This window comes from Phacochoerus africanus, chromosome 3, assembly GCF_016906955.1.
Source record: "Phacochoerus africanus isolate WHEZ1 chromosome 3, ROS_Pafr_v1, whole genome shotgun sequence".
NCBI classification, from domain to species: domain Eukaryota; kingdom Metazoa; phylum Chordata; class Mammalia; order Artiodactyla; family Suidae; genus Phacochoerus; species Phacochoerus africanus.
Genome location: NC_062546.1, coordinates 168,256,369 through 168,276,964, shown reverse-complemented (window position 1 = coordinate 168,276,964; position 20,596 = coordinate 168,256,369). Strand labels below are relative to the sequence as shown.

At 36.5% G+C, this 20,596-nt stretch overlaps 1 pseudogene; it reads left to right on the top strand.

Moving 5' to 3' along the window:
- Positions 1-16,172: 16,172 nt before the first annotated feature.
- LOC125121975 (protein spire homolog 1-like) overlaps positions 16,173-20,596 on the top strand; it is a 52,798-nt pseudogene continuing 48,374 nt past the window's right edge.

The following is a 20,596-nucleotide window of genomic DNA, read 5'->3' as shown; positions in this document are numbered from 1 at the left end:
TTCTCCTCCAAATTTATACCTGTTTTCTGAATTCAAAAAATCAGCACCCATATAGTTTCTAAAGCTAAAACCAAGAGCCATTCTTGATTCCTATCTCTCTCTTATTCCCACCTTCATATCTATTCCAAGCCTTCCAACTCTACTTCTAAAGTACAATGAGAATCTGCTCATTTCCACTGTTAGCATCCTGTCTCACCTGACTATAGTAGCCTCTCAGCTGCTCTAACTTTACTCTCTTTGTGTGCCATAATCCATTCTCTGCCAAGCTGCCAAAGTGACTGTTGAGAATTATAAAAATCAGATGACATCTTTTCTCATGCTAAACTCCCAATGGCTTCTCATCTCATTTAGCATAAAGTCTAAATTGGACCAGGGTCTATAAGGCCCTAGATAATCAGACTCTGTATTATATCTCTGAATTCATCTCCTATTTTTCATTCCAAGCCACTCCAGCCACACTGGCCTTGTTTCTGCTCCTTGACACCAGCTCTTCCTTCTGCTGAAATATACTTAGACTTTGAAGAATGATCTTATTCAGATCTCAATTTTAATCTCACCTCTAGAGTATGACTCCCTCACTGTGACCCTAGCCCCGACATCCACCTATTTTATCACACAATTTTATTTTCCTACAGCTCAAAGTCTGATATTATCTTGACAATTTTATTTGTTTATGTGTTTATCTTTTCTCCTACAACTAATGCTTCATGGGAATGTCACTCTCTTATTCAGCACAACATCCCTGGTACATCTACTGCATGGCTCTTGGGTGCTCAATATATATTTGTGAAATGAATGAATGAAGGTGGAAAAAAAATAGAGAGGGACTTTTTCCCTAGAAAAATGGCAGAGTTTTATGTTTTAGAATATAAATGTTTTCAAACTTTAAAGGTAGTATTGAGCCTATGTGTTTTTTTCAACTGAGTTAATAAGAATTAATGGTGATAAACACTCAAAGATGACTTACTGTATCCAAAGAACTCTCCTATGTTTCTTTTCATATATTCATATATTAACTCATTTAATTCTTTTTTTTTTGTCTTTTCTAGGACCACACCAGTGGCATATGGAGGTTCCCAGGCTAGGGGGTCTAATCAGAGCTGTAGCCACTGGCCTACGCCAGAGACCCAGCAACGCAGGATCCGAGATGTGTCTGTGACCTATGCCACAGCTCAGGGCAATGCCAGATCCTCAACCCACTGAACAAGGCCAGGGATCCAACCCACAACCTTATGGTTCCTAGCCGGATTTGTTAACTGCTGAGCCATGAGAGAAACTGCTTCACTCATTTAATTCTTAAAATACCCTTTTGAGGTAGTTACTGTCATCCCAAATCTAAAGGATCAGGAAAATGAGTTCCTGGATGGAACAGTTACTAGTTGGTAGAATTGGGATTTGAACACAGGCAGCTCCACTAGAAAGTCAGTTGGCCTAACTACTGTCCTATCTCCATAGGAAGGGCATCTAATCATGTAGCAAGTCATGCTTTATTTCTGTGTAAGCTACTGCTTAGCACCTAGTACACAACGAAACTCTAGTTTGTTATCCTTCTTATATACTTTAAAGAAAAAATCAGTTGAATACAAGAACCACTACAGGAGTTCCCGTCGTGGTTCAGTGGTTAACAAACTGACTAGGAACCATGAGGTTGCAGGTTCGATCCCTGGCCTTGCTCAGTGGGTTAAGGATCCGGCGTTGCCGTGAGCTGTGGTGTAGGTTGCAGACGCGGCTCGGATCCTGTGTTGCTGTGGCTCTGGCGTAGGCTGGTGGCTACAGCTCTGATTAGACCCCTAGCCTGGGAACCTCCATATGCCACGGGAGTGGCTCAAGAAAAGGCAAAAAGACCAAAAAAAAAAAAAAAAGAACCACTACACAAACTGTAATACATAAATCCAATATCACTAGAGAGAAAAAAATTCTTTTACTGCACTCTTTAAAGAACCTTAAGTATGAAGCAAGTTATGGATTTTTTGGTAAATAGACAGTCAAGCTTTCTTTGGATCAGGCATCGACTATCTTTTCTTATTGACTTATATTTTTAGGAAAGGCATCTGGAAAGTGGCTTGAAATTTATTCCAGAATCATGATGCCAGCCATAGCACACCCTCGGGATACAGAAACAAAAGAAAAAAAGACTGTGACTTTCAAAAAAGTAGAGTGGATGGATAGTACTGGACAGGAACACATCTGTAACTAACGAAGGACTTCCAAAATTTAGGATGAAAGCAGTAACACCAAGATTAATTCGTATCTATTGGCATGCTTGCTAGAATCTACCTAGTCTACTGAATCAAAGCTTGGTGTCATGAATCAGAAGATAAAGTTCTTGTCCTTCTCCTGCTACTTACTATAAGCCTTACTATGAACCTTAGTTACTAAATATGTGTACAGTAATATCGTATTACATTTAACAACTTACCTGTGTAGAAGCAAGACATTGGAGTAGGTGTCCACTTAGAGAATATTATAACTTTCATGCACATGATGATAATATTTTGTGGCATGAAAGAAGAGGAAAGGAAGGACAGCTGTGAGATTAATGGGGGCAGAATTGGCAAAGGATATGTACTAACACTTTAAGTTGGGGAAGCCTTGAGATGGATAATTTATCTTTACTGACAGATACAAATTATGTAACCCACTAACAACTTCTGGAGCTACAGAATCATGGGACTGTGTACCAGGAATTTTGTGTTTTTGTTTTAATTTTAAAATTTGAAATTGAAAAGAGCCAATAAAATATGTTTTCATGTATCTTCATTTCCTGCTTTAGCTGAGTATTAGACCTCAGAAATCAAATTCATCATAAAGAAGTTAAATATTGAAAAAATTGCCATTATTCTATACCAGGTTTATAATATCAGATAAATTAGAGACATACTCCATTGAATGGGGATATGGAGCTAAACTGCTCTGCATTACAGTGGGAGGAAATATTTACTGTTTTTCCTCATGGGTTGAGGAAGTAGAACTTTGTGAGTCTTAAAATGTGAAGTAGAGGGGAAATCCAGAGAAATAGCAGCCTGGAAGGAGATCAAGGTATGAGGTGGGGGGATGGAAATAGTGGTCAATGAGAAATTAACTTTGGGATGTGGCCAAGGAATTTCTAAGAAGAGTAATTCTCAAATTCAGTTTTGAATTATTCCCTGTTCTATCCTCTTCTCTGATTCTTCCCTATTCCACTTAAAATTTCAATAACATTTATAAACCATGTTCTATTTTGAGGAGTAAAAGACAAGAGCTCAAGTGGTATGGGAAGAAAATAGCAATGGCAGAAAGTGAGAAGGCAAGGAATGAGTATTGCCTAAGTGAGAGATGATGAGGAGTTTCTACCTACCTATCACAATTTGGGAAATATTTTGGGAGCATTCTAGACTTCCTCCCCTTCCTATGGGATGGGGAATTAATCCTTTTTATTTAATTATAACAGCAATTAATTCCCCTAAAGCTAAGAAACTTGAGGGTATCCAGCCAGCTTATGCTTTGAATTATATACATAAATAATTGTATTATGGAATCTTTGGAAGACTTCAAGCAAAAGCATTACATAGCCACTAAAGAGAAGTGAGTATGGGGAGATGTAGGATATGAGGATATATCTTCTGTCAATCCATTCACCCTACTTCTGGTAAGAGTCTCTTGGGGATCTACCGCCTCCCTTCCTTGGTCCATATGGTTTGGTAGAGCATCCTCAATTTCTCCAAGCATGAAACATATGATTTATATCTCAGCCAATTAATAATTTCAATCCCCTGACCAGAGAAACTGCTTAGAAATTTAGGCACTCACTCAAAATGGCACCAATGAGATATAAGGAGATCTGAAACTCTCATGAACCCCAAATTTAGACTTCCTTCATAAGCCTAAATTATCTGACATTGCATTTATAGTCACAATCCACTTGGTAGTAAAATAGTAGCAGCAGCTGAGACCTCGATGCCACCATTTTACTACATGTGGATTCCCAGGAAGACTCTTGATACAACAGCTACAACCAGGAAGAGTGATAGCAATGCAATGGCACCTGATAGGAACACTGCAAAAGGAGAACTGGAGTGAGGAAATGGAGAAGAAAGTGGAGAAACTAAGAGAATTTGTATACTAAGTGCTGTGTTTAGTCTACGATAGTACACTATCCTCATAGCAATTATTATTTGGCAGATAAGGTACTTAAGTCTTAGGGTGGCTGTGCAAATTGCCTAAAGAGGAAGCAGAACTTGAATGTTCTAATACTGTATCCTATTCTAGGCTCTGATCATAACTGCCTCTGAAATTCTAAAGTTAAGGAAAGGAGGAGTTTGGGGTTTGGTGAGTTACAGGATTATCACTTATGGGCTCAGAGGAAAGATAATCATACTCCTTGATTCTGTAGGACTTTTATGCTGCCCTCATTCCTCTCCTTTCCTTGCTGGTGTATTATAGGAAATACGAGTTACATCTGTTTAGCACTTTAATTGTTGATGTGGAAAATTTGTATTTCTCTTTAAAATATAGGAAATAGATTTTGGTCAATGGTACAAAGAGTTTTAAAATTCAAAGATGTAAAGTTAAGCTACTGTCCTTTATTTTCATTGGCTCTTATTCTATTTGAATGTAACTTACTTTTATCTCTAACAGAGGTGTACGTAAAGTATCTGAGTTACTGAAAATTCTGAGTTATCAGTGTACACATTAATGAGATTTACTTGTGGTAGAAGAACCATTTTTTCCCCCTTAAGAATAAGGCATTTATATTTGATTAGCTCTTATTACTCCTATGGTTTTCATTTCTATTTTTATGGTGTGTTCACTTTCTAGAAGAGCCATTTTAAATCTGGGGAAATGGTGATGGTTCTGAACCAGGTTTGTTTGCCCTTTGCAAAATAAGCCAAAAGTTGAAATACAATGGTTTCCATCAAAAAAGTGTTTATTCATGAAGTAGGCAAGGGAGGATATTGAAGAACACATCTCAAATCCATATCTTTGAATGTGGGGGGCTCAGAATATTTATGAGAAAAAGAAGCAAGGTGGTGTGAGGTATGAGAGTGTGGGGAAGGGTAATCAGAGATAAGAAAAAGGTGAAGTAATTGTCATACTGCACAGGCACAACTGAGCTACAGACTTTTGCATGTTACCCATGTTTAGAAAATGGTGGCATTAGTATTCAGAGTATGGAGTTTTTGAATCTCTGACATCAAATGGTCAGATTGAACATTTGCACAGGCCCAGATGTTTTGTGATCCCAACTAGTCTTAACCAGCTTGAGCTCAAGCTGGGTAATAGCTGACTCCAAGTTCCTGATAAACAACTTGGGCAAACATTTTATTTTTTAGGCTGCATGATGCTTGGAAGACATGCAAGTTTGTGAAAACAGCTAAAGCAAGCCCGATCAGCGAAAGGCAAATTATACTTTATTATTTATTAAGCAAGTTATAGTTTAATGGATCTAACTGATTATTACCCTCAGTATCAATGAGAGCATTAATATTGTAGAAACAGGCATTCTTACACTGGAAAGTTTTAGTACTTTTTTCTAAATGTGCAAAGTGAATTTCTGCATATGGCAAATGCAATGAAAATTGAAGCCTGCTAGTTAACACTGTGAAAGCTGCAAAATTTTATTTCTGTGTTTAAAAAATAGCCATAAAAGGTGGTTTCTAGAAATAAATGTAGATTCCAATGTTGTTTAACTACTGATTTCTGGTTAGGGGTGAAAAAAGAAGACACCATCTTCAGCATGTGGAACTAATGTCAGGAAAACCTTTTATTGTCTAAAAGAGCAATTATGCACTTAAGAGTTCATCTCTTTCCTCTCTTCCTAATACAATTGACAGCAGAGATTTTAAGAAGCATTTGCTATTCATTTATGTTTTTATGTTTTTTTCAACAGTGATTTTTTATTTTTTATTATTTTTTATTACTCAATGAGTTTATTACATTTATAGTTGTACAATGATCATCACAATCCAATTTTATAGAATTTCCATCCCACAACCCAGTGCATCCCCCCAATCCCCAAACTGTCTCCTTTGGAAACCATAAGTTTTTAAAAGTCTGTGAGTCAGTATCTGTTCTGCAAAGAAGTTCATTCTGTCCTTTTTTCAGATTCCACATATCAGTGATAGCATTTGATGTTGGTGTCTTATTGACTGATTGACTTCACTTAGCATGATAATTTCTAGGTCCATCCATGTTGCTAAAAATGCTGGTATTTCATTCCTTTTAATGGCTAAGTAATATTTCATTGAGTATATGTACCACCTCTTCTGGATCCACTCCTCTGTCAATGGACATTTAGGTTGTTTCCATGTCTTGGCTATTGCAAATAGTGCTGCAATGAACACTGGAGTACATGTGTCTTTGCAAGTCATGGTTTTCTCTGGATAGATGCTCAGGAGTGGGATTGCTGGATCAAATGGTAGTTATATGTTTAGTTTTCTGAGGCATCTCCATACTGTTTTCCACAGTGGTTGCACAAATTTACAATCCCACCAACAGTGTACTAGGGTTCTTTTTTCTCCACACCCTCTCCAGCACTTATTGTTTGTAGCTTTTTGACTCTCTTCCTAATACAATTAACAGCAGAGATTTTAAGAAGCATTTACTATACATTTATTTCATTCTCCATATTCTGGGTGTATTTTGAATTTCTTTAATCCAGAAACCATCCTCCTCTTCATTATCAATTCTGAACCACCATGGATTGAATGGCATGTTAATAATTAAGATTGAAAGCAACTATTAACATTCAGTTATTTCCAGAGGAGAGAGGTTACTTCCCTGAATGCAACTTTTACTGAAAGGGCAAGAGAAAGCCAAAGTCAGTGTGCTTTTCTTAGGAAAGCTGAATTAAAATAAATAAAGAAATATCTCCAAAACATACTGTGCTTTTAGTTTAAATCCATTAGGAGAGCTTAAATAAGAAACACATGTATCCCAAGATAGATCCTTTGGTTCCAAGAGAGATCCTTTGGTCACAACATTGTAATTTTATTTATTTATTTATTTTTTTGTCTTTTTTTTTTTTTTGCTATTTCTTTGGGCCACTCCCGTGGCATATGGAGGCTCCCAGGCTAGGGGTCTAATCAGAGCTGTAGCCACCAGCCTACGCCAGAGCCACAGCAACGTGGGATCCGAGCCGTGTCTGCAACCTACACCATAGCTCAGGGCAACGCCGGATCGTTAACCCACTGAGCAAGGGCAGGGACCGAACCCTCAACCTCATGGTTCCTAGTCAGATTTGTTAACCACTGCGCCACGACGGGAACTCCACAACATTGTAATTTTAAATTGGAAATTATTTGGGGATATATAGAGTACTTTCTATATATTCAGAGGGCCTGGAACCATTATTCTCATTGGCTGTAAACCAGTATAAGAGACAGATAGGGCAATTCTCTGAATGAAATTCAGAAACTAGCTGAGTGTCTCTTACACCTCGGCCAACAAGGCAACACTTACGTTAAAAGGGTAGGAAAGGCCAAAACACACTTTCCATTAACCCCACCCTCAGCACAATGCTATGTAATCAGGAGGTAACTCTTTCATCTTCTCCCTGAGGAGTGAAAGGTTTGGTTGCCACATCTAGAGCCACACTTTTAAGACTCACATTGGAGGTGTGGGCCCTCCAAACAGCTCTGAAAGCCAACAAAGCTTGTGTTCATATAGCAACAAAACAATTCTTAATGGGCTTTAGGGGACTCAACAGGGCTATCCTCTCAAGGTCAAGTGTAAAGGGAAGAGGCAAAAAATGCCCCCCTCTCAGTATTTCCTTGAAAGTTGTTTGTTTGCATTACATTAAAAACTGCTGCCTGATGGTTAGCTTTCTAATTTATCACACATCTAATGACAGACTGCCATCGTTCTTAGAGGCTGAGGAAGCCAATAGACACTTGCTCTTTCTTTTCCCTTTAATTCATTCCAAACCACCAGTATCTCTGTAGTAGGAGCTTATACATATGCCTGTGCCTAAGCTTTAGTGGTTGCTACCTGAGGGACAGGTCCACAGTGTGCCTGGCTCTGATATCTAATAGAGCATGCATTCACAATTCCTATAGGACTATAGCAAACAGAGAAATAGTTTCAACTGGCCATCCCCTCAGGGTTTAACACAGAGTAAGCAGGCAAAAAAAATGCGAATTCCTCTGTTTTCCATCAGAAAGGGCTTATTTGAATATTTTAAAAGTTACTGCCTGAGGGTAAGTATTCTGATTTAGTATGTATCTAGGGATCCTCCACAGAGACCAGGGAAACTTGTGAACACCTCCTCATCATTCTTTCTCTGGCCTACTTCAAGTCACCACTATCTCCATGGAAGAAGCTTGTACACATCTCTAGTATACCAAATTTTGTGGCTGCTAATCAAGGGATGGACCCCTGAACCATTTGACAGTAATAGTCAACAGGGTTATAGCAAACAAAAAAGCATATCTTAATGGACACAGTAGTTCCTCCCACTTCCCTACCATACATGCAGATATGTACTTGGGTCAAGAATAGAGGAACACGAAAAAACACTTTTCTTCCAATTTCTCAGTGAAGGGGCCCCAACTATACACTTTATCAGCTGCTATGTAAGGGTCTACTTTCCAATTAATGCATATCTAGGTGCTAACTGTCATCCTTCACTTTGGAATGATGAGAGCTCTTAGCATACCCTTAACTACTGGGAGGCACTAAGAACAAAGAAGATGCTCAGAAAATTATAAAAGTTTGAGATAAAATTAGGATCTTGGACAGGATTCATCTTTTACACAAGACCACTCTGTCAAGACTAGGGGAGGTGGCTGTTTTTATCTAATGCACAGAAAACCAATACAGAGTGTCAAGGAAAATGAAGAAACAGAGTAATATGTTTCAAACAAAAGAAAAGACTCCATAAATAGACCTTAATGAAATGGAGATAAGTGATTTACCTGATAGAGAGTTCAAAATAATGGCCATAAAGATGATCATTGAGATCAGGAGAACAATGCATGAACAAAGGAGAGTTTCAATGAAGCAATAGAAAATATAATGTACTAAACAAATAAATCACAGAGCTGAAGAACATAATAATTGAATGAACTGGAAAATTTAAGGATTCAATACCAGACTAGATGAACTATGAGAAAGGCTTAGGGAACTTGAAAACAGGTCAGTGGGATTTAATAAAAGGAACAAAAGAAACAAAGAATGAAAAATAAGCAAAGCTAGTTTAAAGGATTTATAGAACACCATCAAGAAGACCAATATATATGTAAATATATTAGGGATCTCCAAAGGAGAAGAGAGAGACAGGAACAGAAGAAAGTTCATTGAAAAAAATAATGGCTAAAAACTTCCCCAACCTGGGGAAGAAACAGACATTCAGAACCAGGAACCTAATGTTTCCAAATAGGATGAATCCAGAGAGACCCACAATAAGACACATAATTCGATTATCAAAAGTTTAGAAAAGAGAATTATATGTTTACTCATAAAGCAATCTCCATAACACTAGGATATTTTTCAGCAGAATTTTTTCAGGCCAGAAGTGAGTGGCTTGATATATTCGAAATGCTGAAAGAAAGCAAAACAAAACAACTCTGCCAACCCACACACACTACTCTACTTGGCAAAGTTGTCTTTTAGAATTAAAGGAGATATAAAGAGTTTTTCCGTGAGTTAAGGATCTGACTGCAGCTCATGGTAACTTAACCCACTGAGTGAGACCAGGCATCGAACCCACAACCTCATGGTTCCTAGTCAGATTCATTTCTGCTGAGCCACAATGGGAACTCCTATAATATTTTTGTATTTTAACCTTCATGCTAGAGTTATAAATGATTTACCCAATACCATGGAATTAGAGTATTCTTAATTTAATCATGCATTTACCCTTACAAATGAGTTTTATACTTCAGTGCTTTCCTATTAATAATTAGCATTTCTTCATTTCAGCTTGAAGAATTCCCTTTAGCATTTTCTTCCTTTCTTTTTTCTTTCTTTCCTTTCTTCCTTCCTTCATCTCTCTCTCTCCCTCCCTTTCTTTCTTTCTTTCATTCACTGCTGCACCTGTGGCACATGGAAGTTCCTGGGCCAAAGATTGAATTCAAGTCACAGCTGCAATCTATGCCTCAGTTTGGTGATGCCAGATCCTTTAACCTGCTTTGCCAGGCCAGGGACTGAAACTGCCTCCACAACAACCCAAGCTGCTGCAGTCAGATCCTTAACCCACTGTGGCACATCTGCGACCTACACACAGCTCATGGAAACTTTGGATCCTTAACCCACAGAGCAAGGCCAGGGATTTAATCTGCATCCTCATGCATACTAGTTGGGTTCATTACCACTGAGCCATGATGAGAACTACCATGCATATCTTTTTGAATGAAAATGTTGTCTGGATAAATGCCCAGGAGTGGGATTGGTAGATCTTATGGTAGTTCTATATTTAATTTTCTGAGGTACCTCCATACTGTTTTCCATAGTGGTTGAACCAATTTTCATTCCCACCAACAGGGTAGGAAGGTTCCCTTTTCTCCACACCCTATCTGGTATTTGTTATTTGTAGACATGTTAATGATGGCCATTCTGACTGGTGTGAGGTGGTGCCTCATTTTAGTTTTGATTTGCATTCCTTTAATAATAATGTTAAGCCTTTTTTTTTTCATGAGCTTGTTGGCCACCTGCATGTTTTTTTTTTTTTTTGGAGAAATGTCTACTTAGGTCTTCTGCCCATTTTTCAATTGGTTTCTTTCTTTCTTTCTTTCTTTCTTTCTTTCTTTCTTTCTTTCTTTCTTTCTTTCTTTCTTTCTTTCTTTCTTTCTTTCTTTCTTTCTGCTGTTGAATTGTATGAATTGTTTGTATATTTTGGAGATTAAGCCCTTGCCAGTTGCATCATTTGCAACTATTTTCTCCCATTCTTTAGGGTTTTTTTTTTTTTGTCTGTTTGTTTTTTTAACGGTTTCCTTTGCTGTGCAAAGGCTTGTAATTGGGTCCCACTGGTTTATTTATTTATTTTTATTTGTATTGCCTTGGCAGACTGACCTAAGAAAACATTTGTATGGTGATGTCAGAGAATGTTTTATCTATGTTCTCTTCTAGGAGTTTTATCATGTCTTGTCTCATGTTTAAGTCCTTAAGCCATTTTGTGTTTATTTAAAAAATTTCATTGTTAAACATTTAAATATATAGAGTTTCCCTTTAATCAACATCTTCTTCCAATCTAATTCATCTCTCTAGAAATAACTAGTCTTTTAACAGTTTGTTCAGTATCCTTCTTAATACTTTTCTAAGCATTTATGTATATCTATGTATTCTGTGTAATATATGGATACTGCTTAGTTTTTTTTTAAAACAGGATCATAATGTATTTATTATTCTGCAACTTCCTTTGTAACTTATTATGTATTAGAGATATTTCTATGTCATCTGTATATTATCTAATTTAAAAATTTTTAACCCTAAAAAATTAAAGTATAGTTGATTGAAGTATGGTTGATTTATAATGTTGTACCAATTTCTACTGTACAGCAAAGTGACCCAATCATATATATACACACACACATAAATAAACATCCTTCTTTGTTTTTTGTCTTTTTAGGGCTGCACCTGTGACACATGGAAGTTCCCAGGCTAGGTAGAGGTCGAATCAGAGCTGTAGCCACTGGCCTACACCACAGCCACAGCAATGTAGGATACAAGCCATATCTGTGAACTACACCACAGCTCACAGCAACAATGGATCCTTAACTCAATGAACAAGGTCGGGGATCAAACCTCCATCTTCATGGATGCTAGTCAGATTCATTTCTGCTGAGCCATGATGGGAACTTCCAGCACATTCTATCCAAAGAGATTTGATATAGTTCCCTGTGCTATACAGTAGAACCTCATTTCTTATCCATTCTAAATCAATAGTTTTCATCTACTAATCCCTAAATCCCAGTCTATCCCATTTCCTCCTTCTATCTGCATGGCAACCACAAGTCTGTTCTCTAAGTCCATTGTATGTTTCTGTTCTGTAGATTGGTTTTCATTTGTGCCATATGATAGATTCCACATATAACTGATATCATATGTCATTTGTTTTTCTCTCTCTAACTTAATATGAGAAAATCTAGTTGTATCCATGTTGCTGCATATGTCTTTTTTTCTTTTTTTTGTGGCTGAGTAGTACTCCATTGCAGATGTGGTAATACCACATCATCTTAATGTATTCATTCATCATCAGTGGACATTTAGCTTGTTTCCTTCTCTTGGCTATTGTGAATAACACTGCAATGAATATAGAGGTGCATGTTATTTTTGAATTGTAGTTTTGTCTGAATATATGCCCAGGAGTGAGATTGCTAGATCATATGGTAGTTCTACTTTTAATTTTCTGAGGTACCTCCAAAGTGGTTGTACCAATTTACATTCCCACCAACAGGGGAGGAGGGTTCCCTTTCTCTACACCTTTTCTATCATTTGTTATATTTGTAGACTTATTAACAATGGCCATTTTGACTGGTGTGAAGTGGTACCTCATTGTAATTTAGTTTTGCATTTCTCTAATAATTAGTGATGTTGTATATCTTTCATGTGTCTATTGGCATCCCTATGTTTTCTTTGGAGAAATGTATATTTAGGTCTTCTTCCAGTTTTTCAATTGAGTTGTTTATTTTTTTGTTGTTGAGTTGGATGTGTTCTTGTGTATTTGGGAGATTAAGCCCTTGTTGGTTTCATCCTTTGCAAAAGATTTTCTCCCATTCTGTTAGTTGTGTTTTTTTTTAATATATTTTTTTTTTTGCTCTGCAAAACCTTTTGAGTTTAATTAGGTCCCATTGGTTTATATTGTTTTTATTGTTTTATTATTCTAGGAAGTGGATCAAACAAGATACTGCTACAATGCATGTTAAAGAGAATTCTGCCTATGTTTACCTCAAGAAGTTTTATAGTATCTGGCCTTACATTTATATCTTTAATCTATTTTTGCATATAGTATTAGTGAATGTTCTAATTTTATTCTTTTACATGTAGCTGTCCAATTTTCCTAGCACCACTTTTTGAAGAGACTGTCATTCCTTCACTGTATGTTCTTGCCTCCTTTGTCAAATATTAGTTGGGCATAGGTGCTTTGGTTTATTTCTGGGCTTTCTATCCTGTTCCATTGATCTATACTTCTGTTTTTGTGCCAGTACCATACTGTTTTTCTGACTGCAGCTTTGTAGTATACTCTGAAGTCAGGAAGCTTGATTCCTCCAGTTCTGTTTTTCTTTTTCTTTCTTTTTTTTTGTCTTTTGTCTTTTTTGTTGTTGTTGTTGTTGCTATTTCTTGGGCTGCTCCCGCGGCATATGGAGGTTCCCAGGCTAGGGGTTGAATCGGAGCTGTAGCCACCGGCCTACGCCAGAGCCACAGCAACGCGGGATCCGAGCCGCGTCTGCAACCTACACCACAGCTCAGGGCAACGCCGGATCGTTAACCCACTGAGCAAGGGCAGGGACCGAACCCGCAACCTCATGGTTCCTAGTCAGATTCGTTAACCACTGCGCCACGACGGGAACTCCCTGTTTTTATTTTTCAATATCACTTTGGTTATTTGGGGTCTTTTGGGTTTACATACAAATTTTGAAATATTTTTGTTCTAGTTCTATAAAAGATGCCATTGGTAATTTGAACAGTGTTTGCATTGAATCTGTAGATTTCCTTGAGTAGAGTAATCATTTTCACAATACTGATCCTTCCACAAGAGCATGGTATATCTTTCCTTACGTTATTGTCACCTTTGATTTCTTTTATCAGTGTTTTATAGTTTTCAGAGTACAGGTTTTTTGTCTCTTTAGGTAGCTTTATTCCTAAGTATTTTATTCTTCTTGATGCTGTGGTGAATGGGATTGTTTCCTTAATTTCTCTTTCTGATCTTTCATTGTTAGTGTATAGAAATTACCTGGAAAATGGATCAGAGTAGCATATTAACGTTTGATGTTTTTGCATCTAATGTTCAGTGAGACAAGGGTTCTTCATCTCGTTGGTCAATGCTCAAGATGCAGTGCTTCTGTTTCATTTTTTTTGGATGATGTTCCAAAATGCCCCAAACTCCTGGATTCCCAGAAATATTACTGAGATAGCAGGCAACGTGATCTACTACCACCTAGCCCTCATAGGTTTTACCAAAGCATCTAATGAAAGTTTTACCCAGAACTCTCAAGGTTCTGTAGCATGTTATTATTGTAGTGGACTTGTATGATACGTGATGGGATCATGAGAATATCATAGTAATTTGTGACAGAGGAGAGAGAATTGACATAATTCTAAGGCAATTTGGTTAAGTGTACTATTATCTTACCATGAGAAAGCAAATTGTCCCTGGATTTGTCTCTTTACTTGAACAAGGAAAAGAGGGCCTTTTCCATATTAAAAGGAATCACATCTGGAACAACTGATAGAGTGATATGTTGAACAGTTTATTGGAATCCTAATTTGATTATATTTCATAAAATATTCTCTAAATCCTATTTCTTTTCCATATTTGTCAAACTGGAGAATTAAATGAGGATGTGATAAGAACAATATAATAACCTTGAAACCTTGTATTTTTTTTTAGTATAATTTTCATACAACATTATATTAGTTTCAGGTGTATAACATACTGATTCATCATTTGTTTACCTTGCAAAATAACTACAATACATCTAGTTACCATCTGTCAACATACAAAGTACAAAGTTACAAAAAATATTTTTTCTTGTGGTAAGACCTTCTAAGATTTGCTTTTTGGCAACTTTTAACTTTGAAATACAGTATTATTGGCTATAGTCACTGTGTTGTACATTACATCCCAATAGCTTACTTATTTTATATCTGGAAATTTGTTCCTCTTGTTCCTTACCTATCTCACCCATTTAACAATCCCACTAATACCTTCTCCACTCCGGCAACCATCAATCTATTTTCTGTATTTATGAGTTTTTGTTTTGTTTGTTTTGTTTTGTATGTTGCTGATATGAGTGGAAAGCATACAGTATTTGTCTTTTTCTGACTTATTTCATTTAGCATAATACCCTTAAGTTCCCCACATTTTTATAAATAGCAAGATTTCATTTTTTTTGAAGGCTGAAAGGTATTGCATTGTGTGTATGTATGTGTGTATCTATCTATCTATCTCATGTCTTATTGTCCATTCATCCATCAGTGGACCCTTAAGTTGTTTCCATATCTGCAACATTGTAAATAATGCTGTAATGAATATAAAGGTGCATGTATCTTTTTGAATTAGTGTTTTCATTTTTTTCAGATAAATATGCATAAATAGAATTGCTGGATCATATGGCCATTCTATTTTTAATTTTTTAAGGAGCTTTCATACTGTTTTCCATAGTGAATTCACTAAATTACATTCCTACCAACATGCACAAGAGTTCTCTTTTATCTATATCCTTAGCAACATTTGTTATTTCTTGTTTTTTCAATGACAGCCATTCTGACAGGTGTGAGGTGACACATTATTGCGGTTTTAATTTGCATTTTCCTGATAATTAGTGATGTTGAGCATTTTTTCATATTCCTGTTGGTCATCTGAAGGTCTTTGGAAAAATGTCTCTTCAGATCCTCTGCTCATTTTTAAATCAGATTGTTTGTTTTCTTGCTATTGAGTTATATGTATTTATTATTTTTATTTAAGTAATAAATTTTTGTAACTTTGGGGTAAAATTCATACTATTAAAAATTTTTAATTGCTATATACTTGATTCACAATTAAATATTAGTTTCAGAAGTACAACATAATCATTCATTATTTTTATAGATTATATCCTATTTGAAGTTATTATAAAATATTAGCTATATTTCATATATTGTACAATATATCCTTGTAGCTTACTTATTTTATACATAGTAGTTCTCCCTCTTAATCCTTTACCCATATCTTGCCTCTCTCCTCTTCCCTCTCTCCACCGGTAACCACTAGTTTGTTCTTTTTATCTGAATCTCTTTCTGCTTTGTTATATTCATTCACTTGTTTCATGTCATTTTATTTTTTAGATTTCACATATAAGTAATAGTATACAGTATTTCTTTCTCTGTATGACTTATTTCTCTAAGCATAATATCTTCCATGTTCATCCATGTTTTGCAGATAGCCAAATTTCCTTATTTTTTATGGCTGAGAAATTCTCCATTATGTATGCTGTGTGTGTGTGTGTGTGTGTGTGTGTGTGTGTATGTGTGTGTGTGTATCCATTCATCTGTTGATGGACACAGGATATGGATATGAAGCAAGCTTGTGTCCTGGCTTCCCCCAGGGTGTTCTGACAGTTAGCACCTTGGTGGGAAGTGAGATTGGAGTTGGAGGAGCTGGAGCTAGAGCCAAGTGTGAGCCAGATCATCTCTTGTGCTCTGTTACCACCCTGTTAGGGTCAGGGTTGGATCACAAGGTCCTGAAGCATAAGCCCTGAGGGTTGGGCCCAAATTGGTCCCATTCCCTCTAAGTGTGCACTCTCCTCCTTCCCAGCTATGGTGCCTTTGCACCAGGAGGGAGCAGTGCTGGAGGAAAAGAAGCCTGGAATGGGCTTTTGGTGTAGGTTGGGGTATGCTTTGGATAGTTCTGGCAGTAGTCAGACTCCAGACTACTCCAAATTTGCCACCTCCGCAAGCCTGCATTCACATGCAGTGGTAGGTCTGAGCCAGCTATGTGCATCCTCTCCCCCCTCGCCCCCCCCCCCCCATTCTGTGTATTCTCCTTGCAGTGGTGGGTCTGAGCCAGCTATGTGCATCCTCTCCCCACCTCGCCCCCCATTCCATGTATTCTCCTTGCAGTGGCATCTTTTACCCTACTGTGGAGCTATTGCTGGAGCCAGATGGGCCAGAGTAGGCAGTAGATATGGTCCAGGTGAGTAGTGGGGCAGTTGTGGGAAACTGGCTAGTATCTTGGGCAGTTCCAATAGGTTTTCTCTGCCTTATTCTCAGGAGTAAACAAGCATGTGTGCATTCTTCATGAGTGGAATCCAGGTTTCTTACAGCCCTCCTGTTAGTCCCACCGGTCTTCAAAGCAGTTAAGGGGACTCATCTTCCTGGTGTTGGACTCCAGACTGGGGTACATAATATATGGTTTGTGCTGCTCATTTACCAGGGAAGACCTCCAAGCCTCTGTAAATTCCCTTCTCTTCTGTGTCCCCTTCTGAGGGCACAGGTTCTGATCTGATTGCTTCTTTTCCATTCCTACTCTGTTCTATTTGGATATTTCTATACATTCTTGGTTGTATAAGCATCTTTGTCAGTCTCCAGTTTGTTTTCAGTGAGAATCTCACTACATTAAGTGAGAATGTAGATGTATTTTCAGTGTGGTTTGTTGGGGGAGGAGGTGAGCTCAGAGTCCTACTACTCTTCCATCTTGTATGTGTTCTTTATATATTTTGGACATTAACCCATTTTCAGATATATGATTAACAAATATGTTCTCCCATTTAGTAGATTGTTGATAGTTTGCTGTGCAGAAGCTTTTTAGTTTGATATGGCTCCATTTATTTATTTTTTGCTTTTGTTGCCACTGCCTTTGATGTTATATTGAAAAAATATGTCTGAGTGATATCAAAGAGCTTACTGCCTGAGATTTCTTCTAGGAGTTTTATGGTTTTTGGTCTTATATTCAAGTCTTTAATTCATATTGAGTTAATTTTTGTGTGTGATGTGAGATAGCCATCTCGTTTTATTCATTTGCATGAGCTGTCTAGTTTTCCCAACATGATTTGTAGAAGAGACTGTCCTTTTCCCTTTTTTATTCTTGTCTCCTTTGTCATAAATTAATTGATCATATATGCTTGAGTTTCTGGGTTTTCTATTCTGTTCCATTGATCTATGTTTCTGCTTTTTTTTTTTTTGGTCAATATTTGATTACTGCAGTTTTGTAATGTAGTTTGAAATCAAAGACTATCATTCCCTTCAGCTTTATTTTTCTTTCTCAAGATTGCTTTCACTACCCAGGATTTTTTGTGATTCCATATGAATTTTAGGATTTTTTTTTCTCTGTCTTTAAAAAATGCCATTGATGTTTTCATTGGGATCATATTAAATCTATAGATTGCTGTGGGTAATATGGACATTTTCACAGTATTGAGTTTTCCAAACTGAGAGCAGAAGTATCTCTATTTATTTGTGCCTTCATTTTTTTTTTTTTTGCCAGTGTCTTAATAGATTTCAGTGTATACGCCTTTCACCTTTTTGGTTAAATTTATTCCTAGATATTTTATTATTTTTAATGCATTTGTACATAGGATTGTTTCTTAATTTCTCTTTCTAATGATTCATTGTTAATGTATAAAACTGCAAAACATTTTTGTATGTTGATTTTGTACTCTGCAGCTTTACTGAATTCCTTTATTAGTTTTAACAGTTTTTTGGTGGAGTCTAGGGTTTTCTATATGTACAATCATGTCAACTGCAAATTGTGGTAATTTTAGTTCTTCCTTTCCAATTAGGGTAATTTTTATTTATTTTTTATTTCCTAATTGCTCTGGCTAGTACTTCCAATTTTAAGTTGAATAAAAGTGGCAAGAATGAACATTCTTGTCTTATTTCTGATCTTAAGAGAAATGGTCTCGGCTTTTTGCCATTGGGTATGATGTTAGCTATGGGCTTATCAGAGGGCCATTATTATTATCACTTTTTTTTTTAAGCCACGCCTGTGGCATATGGGAGTTCCTGAATTAGGGGTGAATTGGCTGCACCTAAGGCCTATGCCACAGCCATAGCAATGCCAGATCCAGGCTGCATCTGCAACTTACACTGCAGCTATGGCAACACTGGATCCTTAACCCACTGAATGAGGCTGGGGATCAAACCCATATCTTCATGGACACTATGTTAGATTCTTAACATATCGAGCCACAGATAAACTACTATGGCCTTTGTTATTTTGAGGTACATTTAATCTATACTAACATTGTTGACAGTTTTTAATCATAAATGGGTATTGAATTTTGTTAAATGCTTTTTCTGGATTTATTGAGATGACCATGTGATTTTTTCCCTTCATTTTTTTAATATGCAGTGTATCACATTGATTGATCTGTGAATGTTGGACCATCATGGCATTCCTGAAAGAAATTCTACCTGATCATGGGGTGTGATCCTTTTAATTCATTATTGCTAATGTTTTGTTGAGGATTTTTGCATCTATGTTCACTGAGGATATTGGCCTGTAACTTTATTTTTTGTAGTGTCCTTGTCTGATTTTGGTAATAGGGCAATGCTGACCTTATAAAATGAGCTTGACTGCATTCTTTTAATTCTTTGAAAGAGTTTAGAAGGTAGGTATTAAATTTTCTTTGACTCTTTGGGAGAATTCACCAATGAAACTGTCTGGTCTGGACTTTTTTAATTGAGAGTTTTTTGAATACTTATTTGATCACCTTACTAGTAATTTGTTTATTCATATTTTCTATTTCTTAGTGATTCAATCTTGGAAGATTGTATGTTTCTAGAAATTTATCCAGTTCTTATAGGTTGTCCAAATTGTTGATGTATAATTGTTCATAGTAGTCTCTTAAGATCCTTTGTATTTCTTTGGTATCATTTGTAATTTCTCCTCTTTCATTTCATTTCTGATTTTATTTATTCAAGCTCTCACCTCCCTTTTGTCTATTTAAAGATTTGTCAATTTTGTTTATATTTTAAGAGAACTAGCTTTTAGTTTAATTGCTCTTTTCAACTTTTTAGTCTCTATTTATTTCTACACTAAATTTTATTATTATTTTCTTCTACTAACTCTAAGCTTCTTTTGTTCATTTGTTATTTTTCTAATTCCTTTAGGTATATAATTTATCATTTGTCTTTGATGATGGAGCTTTGATGATGGAGCTAGGGATGCAGTATTTTTCTTTTTTTTTTTGTTGTTTTGTTATTTACTATTTTGATAGGATGAGCTACAAGACACCAAACCCTTCATGTTGTGTTTTTCCAACATAGATCATATTTCTTATTCAAGGGTCAAGAATCCACTGTGAGTATTCTAGATATTGGGAAGTGTGTATTTCAACTAGATGGAATCTGGGTAAATAAACAATATAGTATTGGGATCCTATCATGGATGTTCTAATTATAAATTGTGACCATTTCATAACTGACTCTTATGAACTTCCTTCTGATCCATGAACTTTTTATTCCATATGCCCAGGAATTATTGTTAGATTGTAGCTAGTGCTTAATAACCCCTAAATATTTAGATATTTACTTTTTAAGTATAGTTTTCCTTGTAAATTGCTACAGGTACTCTTGGAGAAAGTAAAGTACTTTCTGAAGAGTTCTTGGCTTCCCCTTTATTTAAGAGCCTCTGACTTTATGAACACACTTCAGTATGGAAAGTAGAATCAAGATTAAATATGAATTTGTATTATAGAAGCCAAGGTCACTTGTCTGTCCCCTAGAAATAAAGTTTACTCAGTTGTACACATCAAAAAGTCATTAGTAGGTTTTCCATCTCTTTTAGATCTTATCAATCTCTAACCAGATACCTCTATTTCAGAGTCTGGAATTTCACATTATTTTGACTACCAGTATTGTCCTTGTGGTCTAGTACATTGTGAATAGTGGTCATGTCCATTTTCCTTCATGCCGTTATATATTGCTGATTGATCCCTGCCAAACTGCGATTCTTGTAGGCCACCGAAATAATGGAAAA